The 7,830-nt window shown below is 43.0% G+C and overlaps 1 protein-coding gene across 1 annotated transcript in view; it reads right to left on the bottom strand.

Moving 5' to 3' along the window:
• Positions 1 to 7,830, bottom strand: part of LOC111979128 (glycogen synthase kinase-3 beta) — a 76,972-nt gene that overhangs the window by 21,104 nt on the left and 48,038 nt on the right. The gene's annotated exons all lie outside the window — the stretch shown is intronic.

Here is a 7,830-nt window from a genome sequence, read left to right as displayed (position 1 = left end):
ATTGGCTCTCATCGCCCCTACTCTCTCGCTCTTTCTCTCTGCTACTCTCTTCCTCTCTCTCTGCATCTGCTCCTTGCCTCTTCCCAATCCCTCCTCTCTCCTCCCTCTCTCGCTCTCGTTATTACCTTTCTTTTCTCCTGTTTCGCCCTCTCTTCTCTCGCTCTCTCTCCTCTCCCCTCCCGACTTACCGAAGCCTGCCCTGTTCTCTGTCCTTGTTGCCGTAATATGACAGTTCAGCCAGGTTATTGCACATGCAAGTACGTGTCTTTCTGCTCCTGTCCTCGCCATATCGGCAATCGCAGATCCTTGTCTCTCCTCTTGGTAGGGTGAGGATAAGAGGGCTGGTTGCCTATACTACAATGCATTGCTAGTCTGCCTGGTCTAGTCTCTATGTCTTTGAGACACAGGAGAACCACAGATTTGGGAGGGATCGGTGATGTCACTGGCAAGTTGAGGGGGTGGACTTCCCCAATGGTAAGACGAGATTGAGAGGGGAGTAGGCTAGCGTTGGCCATTGTGTTCCATGGAATACCAAAGATTAATATGTCATTTCTTGGGTTGTTGTTTGTAAGAAAATGCCAAGGAGGATGGTTTGTCCTCTGTCGAGTGTTGGACAGGTAAGAGGTACTCAGCGGCCTGTCTATCCTTAGTGACAGGGGGTTAATATTCAGTCTGTTCCCAACGCTCCGACTTACACCAGTCACTTTCTGGAAATGGCCGTTGTGTAGTCTAGAAAATTGTAGATGGAGTTTTGCTGATATCTTCAACCCCTCCTGGTCCTTTCTCTCCTCTCTCTCCTCCCTCCTTCTCTCCTTTCTCCTCTCTCTTCCTCCCTCCCTCTTCTCTCCTTCCTCTCTCTTACTCTCTATCTCTCTCTCTCTCTTTCTCTCTCTTTCTCTCTCTCAACGCCGAACTAGTGCCGAACCGCCTCTCTCGCTGCTCTCGCGCACCTCTCTCTCTCAGTCTTTGCATTAAGTGCTCGCTTCGTCTCGTCTCTCTCTCTCATCGTCCTCACTGAACCTCGTCATTTATCTTCTCTCTCCCTCTCTCTCCCTCTTCTCTCTCTCTCCCCCTCTCTCCACACAAAACCTACTCGACCGGCTGCTCCACAGATCTCTTCTTCCCTCTCTCTCGCTCTCCCTTTCAATCCTTCTCGTGCTCTGGAAGTGTGTTCTCTTCCCTCTCATCCATCTTCCTCATGATTGGATCTCTCCCTCTTCCCTCTTCTCTGGCACTTTCCAGGGTGGTGGATCAGAGTTGGGTAGAGTGAAAATGAAAGTGTTGTTTCCGTTGGAGGTTCAAATGACTCAGCTGGACTTCAGGTCTAAAATAAAAATTGGTTTGAGCCTTCAGGAATAATTATAAAACTCTCAGAAGGGCTCTGTCTTGGGTTGGACTACCTCTGTATCTCCAGTCAGCCAAGGGGCGGCAGCACCGAGTAATATTGTGGCAGAACCCGTGGAGGAGTCGGGAGAAGAACGGGACGGAAATACAACAGAACACACATCTACAGCAAACACACTGAAACAACAGTGGACCGGAATATTCTCTCCAGCTACTTACATCAAGGAGCTGCTCTTCTACACGTGTCTTTTCTAACCATTATACAACTCTTCTGCATGGAACGAACGTATGTTCTAACCAATTTTAAAACCGTTCTTGTGTTTGTGGGTGCATATGGTTGTAAATCCGCTACAAGAACGCTCCATTGTTCTAGTTAAACCGTTACCCACCACTGTATGGACGCGTAGAGTCGGAATATGGGCTGTTCATGGTCTTAAAAGAACTGTGAGAAAGAGATAGGAGTAGAGAGAGGCTACTGTTCCTCTGTGGGTGGCCTCTCTTCCTCTGTGGGTGGGCTACTGTTCCCTGTGGGTGGCTACTGTTCACTCTTGTGGTGCGCTCTTCTTCCCCATCTGTGGGTGGCTACTCTTTCCTCTGTGGGGTTGGCTACTGTTCCTCTGTGGTGGCTACTTGTCCTCCTCTGTGGTGGCTACCTTTCTCTGTGGGTGGCATACTTCTTCCTTCTTGTGGCTACTGTTCCTCTGTCGGGTCGGCTACTCAACAAAAAATTTTCCTCTCTGTGGTGTGGTAATCTTTTTCTGTGGGTGGCTACTCGTACTCTGCCGCTTACTCTTCCTCGGTGTGGGTTGGCTACACTCTACTATGCCGCTTACTCTTCCTCTTTGTGGGTCGGCTACATCTTCTTTCCATCTGTGGGTGGCTAACTTTCTCTTGCAGCTAATCTTCCTTCCTGAGTGTCTACTCTCTTCTGCTGGGTTGGCAACTTTTCCTCTGACGTGTGGTAACTGTTTCTCTGTCGCGGTATGCTACTCTTCACTCTGTGTTGACTGCTTCCGTCTGTGTGTGGCTCAACTCAAATTCCCTACTCATTCCAGGGTTTTTCTTTATTTTTACAATTTTCTACATTGTAGAATAATAGTGAAGACATCAAAACTATGAAATAACACATATGGAATCATGTAGTAACTAAAAAGGTGTTAAACAAATCAAAGTATATTTTAGAATTTAGATTCTTCAAAGTTGCCACCCTTTGCCTTGATGACAGCTTTGCCTTGATGACACCAATTGTGCGCAGCCCTATAGGACTCCCAATCACGGCCGGGTGTGATACAGCCTGGAATCAAACCAGGGTCTGTAGTGACGCCTCTAGCACTGAGATGCATTGCCTTAGACCGCTGCGCCACTCGGGAATGAGTAGGTGTGTCCAAACTTTTGACTGGTACTGTATATACAGTGGCAAGAAAAAGTATGTGAACGCTTGGAATTACCTGGATTTCTGCATAAATTGATCATCAAATTTGATCTGATCTTCATCTAAGTCACAACAATAGACAAACATAGTGTGCTTCAACTAATAACACACAAATTATTGTATTTTTCTTGTCTATATTGAATACATAATTTAAAAATTAACAGTGTAGGTTGGGAAAAGTATGCGAACCCCTTGGCTAATGACTTCTCCAAAAGCTAATTGGAGTCAGGAGTCAGCTAAGCTGGAGTCCAATCAATGAGACAAGATGTTGGCTAGAGCTGCCTTGCTCTATAAAAAAACTGTCACAAAATGTTAGTTTGCTATTCACAAGAAGCATTGCCTGATGTGAACCATGCCTCGAACAGAAGAGATCTCAGAAGACCTACGATGAAGAATTGTTGACTTGCATAAAGCTGGAAAGGGTTACAAAAGTATCTCTAAAAGCCTTGATGTTCATCAGTCCACGGTAAGACAAATAGTCTATAAATGGAGAAAGTTCAGCACTGTTGCTACTCTCCCTAGGAGTAGCCATCCTGYAAAGATKACTGCAAGAGCACAGYGCAGAATCCTCAATGAGGTTAAGAAGAATACTAGAGTGTCAGCTAAAGACTTACAGAAATCTCTGGAACATGCTAACATCTCTGTTGATGAGTCTACGATACGTAAAACTCTAAACAAGAATGGTGATCATGGGAGGACACCACGGAAAAGGCCACTGCTGTCCAAAAAAAACATTGCTGAACATCTGAAGTTTGCAAAAGTGCACCTGGATGTTCCACAGTGCTACTGGCAAAATATTCTGTGTACAGATGAAACTACAGTTAAGTTGTTTGGAAGGAACACACAACACTGTGTGGAAGAAAAAAAGGCACAGCACACCAACATCAAAACTTCATCCCAACTGTAAAGTATGGTGGAGGGAACATCATGGTTAGGGGCTGCTTTGCTGCCTCAGGGCTTGGACAGCTTGCTATCATCGAAGGTAAAATTCATTCCCAAATTTATCAAGACATTGGGCGGAGAATGTTAGGCTATCTGTCCGCCAATTGAAGCTAAACAGAAGTTGAGTGATGCAACAGGACAACGACCCAAAACACAGAAGTAAATCAACAACAGAATGGCTTCAACAGAAGAAAATACGCCTTCTGGAGTGGCCCAGTCAGAGTCCTGNGCAGAATCCTCAATGAGGTTAAGAAGAATACTAGAGTGTCAGCTAAAGACTTACAGAAATCTCTGGAACATGCTAACATCTCTGTTGATGAGTCTACGATACGTAAAACTCTAAACAAGAATGGTGWTMATGGGAGGACACCACGGAAAAGGCCACTGCTGTCCAAAAAAAACATTGCTGAACATCTGAAGTTTGCAAAAGTGCACCTGGATGTTCCACAGTGCTACTGGCAAAATATTCTGTGTACAGATGAAACTACAGTTAAGTTGTTTGGAAGGAACACACAACACTGTGTGGAAGAAAAAAAGGCACAGCACACCAACATCAAAACTTCATCCCAACTGTAAAGTATGGTGGAGGGAACATCATGGTTAGGGGCTGCTTTGCTGCCTCAGGGCTTGGACAGCTTGCTATCATCGAAGGTAAAATTCATTCCCAAATTTATCAAGACATTGGGCGGAGAATGTTAGGCTATCTGTCCGCCAATTGAAGCTAAACAGAAGTTGAGTGATGCAACAGGACAACGACCCAAAACACAGAAGTAAATCAACAACAGAATGGCTTCAACAGAAGAAAATACGCCTTCTGGAGTGGCCCAGTCAGAGTCCTGACCTCAATCCGATTGAGACGCTGGGGTATGACCTCAAAAGACTGGTTCACACCAGACATCCCAAGAATATTGCTGAACTAAAACAATTTTGTAAAGAGGAATGGTCCAAAATTACTCCAGACCGTTGTGCAGGTCTGATCCGCAACTACAGAAAACATTTTGTTGAGGTTATTGCTGCCAAAGGAGGGTCAACCAGTTATTAAATCCAACGGTTCACATACTTTTCCCACCCTGCACTGTGAATGTTTACACGGTGTGTTCAACAAAGACATGAAAACATATAATTGTTTGTGTGTTATTAGTTTAAGCAGACTGCGTTTGTCTGTTGTGATCTAGACGAAGATCAGATCAAATTTTATGTCCAATTTATGTAGAAATCCAGGTATTTCCAAAGGGTTCACATACTTTTTCTTGCCACTGTATATATATTTATTTTTATTATAATTAATGTAATGATTAGGCTTTGATGTGCCATTGTTTCCCAAGCGCAGAATCGTTAGCGTCGTGCTTGCACCATTAATACAGCAAAAACTGCTTGTATCTAACCCAAACAGTTCAAAAGATCAGGCCTGGTTGCATAAAACATCTTAAGTGTTTCCCTTAATGATTTACCTTAAGGAACCATTTCCTCTTACCTAAGGAAACGGTTTAAGGGTGCTGCAGAGAGCCCCTCAAATGTTTTCCTTCGGCAAGGGAATACTTAAGGGGTTTTACGGTAGTTTGAAGGCATGTATGGCAGAAAGTCTCTGGTTACCATGGAGATGACCTGATTCACTGATTGAACTTCTCCTCAAAGATTTCACATTTATTTTGTGAGATCGCAAAATAGAATTTCTTCATTCAAGACAGGAAAAACAAATAGATTCAGAAGAAGTTTATTTTAGTTACTTTTTTACATTCATAAACCATGTCATAGGCCATTCGCGGGGCGCATTTGTTTAACACTTTGTTCAGTCATATTTGTTACCTCATTAGCTAGCTAGCTAGCTAACAACCTGGTGACTTTACCAGTATATCCAAACATGTGGGGGCACAGAAAGAAAGGAAAAGGGATAGCTTCTTCAGGAGATCACTGGTCATAGCAATGAATGAATGACAGATTGCATGTCCTCATCACAAACTTGCTCTTAAAGAGACGGAGTACAATTTTCAATTCAATGCATCTCAATGGGAAAATTGTGCTTTTCCACAAAGTAGAAACCTAATATTCCACAAATCTTTTTAATTTCAATGACAGRTATTTGTATCAACATTTTAGTTTTTATATTAAACAAATTAATTTACCGTGTTACATATTAGTTTCTAGGGCACAACATGTGCTTCAGAAGTAGCTAGAATTCATATAGGCTATATATCTAATTTTATGTTGTTCCTAAATGTTATGTCTTTTTAATTTATAGCCCTGACTATGCAGAGTACAAGCACATGCACACACACTCACACACGCTATACTTACACACTATGGGTATTACACTGTAATTCTTCCACTGGGCTGCAATATGATCCCTCAAAAAAGTCCAGAGGGACATATCCCAAGATACATTGGGAGAAGCCTGAGCCCACCCATACGCTTGACATTAGAACACACACACACAGTTACTTTAGCCAGCTGCATTATGGTACAGAGCCTGCTCACGTGAGTGTGTGTGTGTGTGTGTGTGTGTGTGTGTGTGTGTGTGTGTTGTGTGTGTGTGTGTGTGTGTTGTGTGTGTGTGTGTGTGTGTGTGTGTGTGTGTGTGTGTGTGTGTGTGTGTGCGCGTGTGTGCTTGCGTGCGTGCACATATGCCTACTGGTCACAAAGCTCCCAGCTTAAGGCTCACTCCTTGTGTGAGGCACACTGCAGAAAGAGAGAGAAACAGAGGAGGAGACAAAGATGTTGGTGTGTGTGTGAACTGTTCGCATGTGTTTGCGTGTGTGTGCAGCAGTCATGTGAGGAGACTTAGCGCTCAACACTCATTGAGTTCATTCTTCATAACAGTCCACACATAGGGAGTGAGGGAGAGAGAGAACAGAAAAAGAGGAAAAACAGAACAGCCAAACCTCTACGTCTGACTAGGGCTGATTTTATACAGGCTGCCCAATTCTGAAAAAGATCTAATGTGATTGGTCAAAAGACCAATTAGTGGAAAAAGATCAGAATTGGGCTGCCTGTCTAAACGCAGCCTAAGAACCCATCTGCAAGTAACTGGTTTGAAAATGATTAAACGGACAGAAGGCAGTGTGTATTTACTGATGGTGTTGAATCCAGTTTTCTGGACATAACAAAGGGTGTCCCATAAGGATCGATTCTTGGTCCGGTTCTTTTTACTATTTACATTAAGAATATTGGTTTATCTTTAAAAATATATATATTTCACCTGTATGCAGATGACACTGTTGTGTATGCTATTGCCTTGCAGAACTGAAATTGGTACTTAATGCAGGTAAAATGAAGTATATGTTATTTTCCAAATAAGGTAAGAAATGATCTGATCATTTCTGCATGCGTACATTGGATGGTGGCCTCATTGATCATGCTCCTGTGTATAGGCATCTGGATTGATGATAGGCTTTCCTTCAAAAAGCATTTTAATGAATTAGTTAAGAATTTTAAGGTAGACTCATTGATGACGTAGATGCAGAAAATAATTTCCACAACAACTAAGAGCGTTGAAACTTCCCTGGCTACCTCACTGTGAACAGTGTGAAGCGAACCCGTGCACATACTGTGTGTRACTGTGTGAGAGCGAAGTCTTGCATCTCGATCATCTCAATATCTGTGGTGCTGCTTGTGGCAACAATATTTAGCATTTAGTTAGAGTCTAACTTTAAGAATTCAAATGGGCTTATTTTATAGGACTGGTCATGCTTTTTGTTAAATAGCAGAAAACAAATAATTCAGTCAACATTCCTTCTGGTCATAGATTATGGTGATATTATCTATATCATGTGTCAAACTCATTCCACTGAGGACCGAGTGTCTGACGATTTTCGCTCCTCCCTTGTACGTGATTGATGAATTAAGGTCACTAATTAGTAAGGGACTCCCCTCACCTGGTTGTCTAGGTCTTAATTGAAAGGAAAACACAAAAACCTAAAAGACACTAGGCACTCCATGGAGTGAATTTGACACCCCTGATCTATATGAATGCAGTTACCACTGTATTGAAGCCACTGGACAGTTCTACATAGTGCATTACGCTTTATGACGGGCAATAGTTTCAGCACACATCACTGCACTCTGTATCAGAAAGTAGTCAAACCAAATGCTTAAGTACATCTGTTGCTCCAAAG

Source organism: Salvelinus sp. IW2-2015, linkage group LG2, assembly GCF_002910315.2.
Source record: "Salvelinus sp. IW2-2015 linkage group LG2, ASM291031v2, whole genome shotgun sequence".
In the NCBI taxonomy this organism is placed as follows: domain Eukaryota; kingdom Metazoa; phylum Chordata; class Actinopteri; order Salmoniformes; family Salmonidae; genus Salvelinus; species Salvelinus sp. IW2-2015.
The sequence above is the reverse complement of the archived record's forward strand: the minus strand, read 5'-3'. Positions and strand labels throughout refer to the sequence as shown.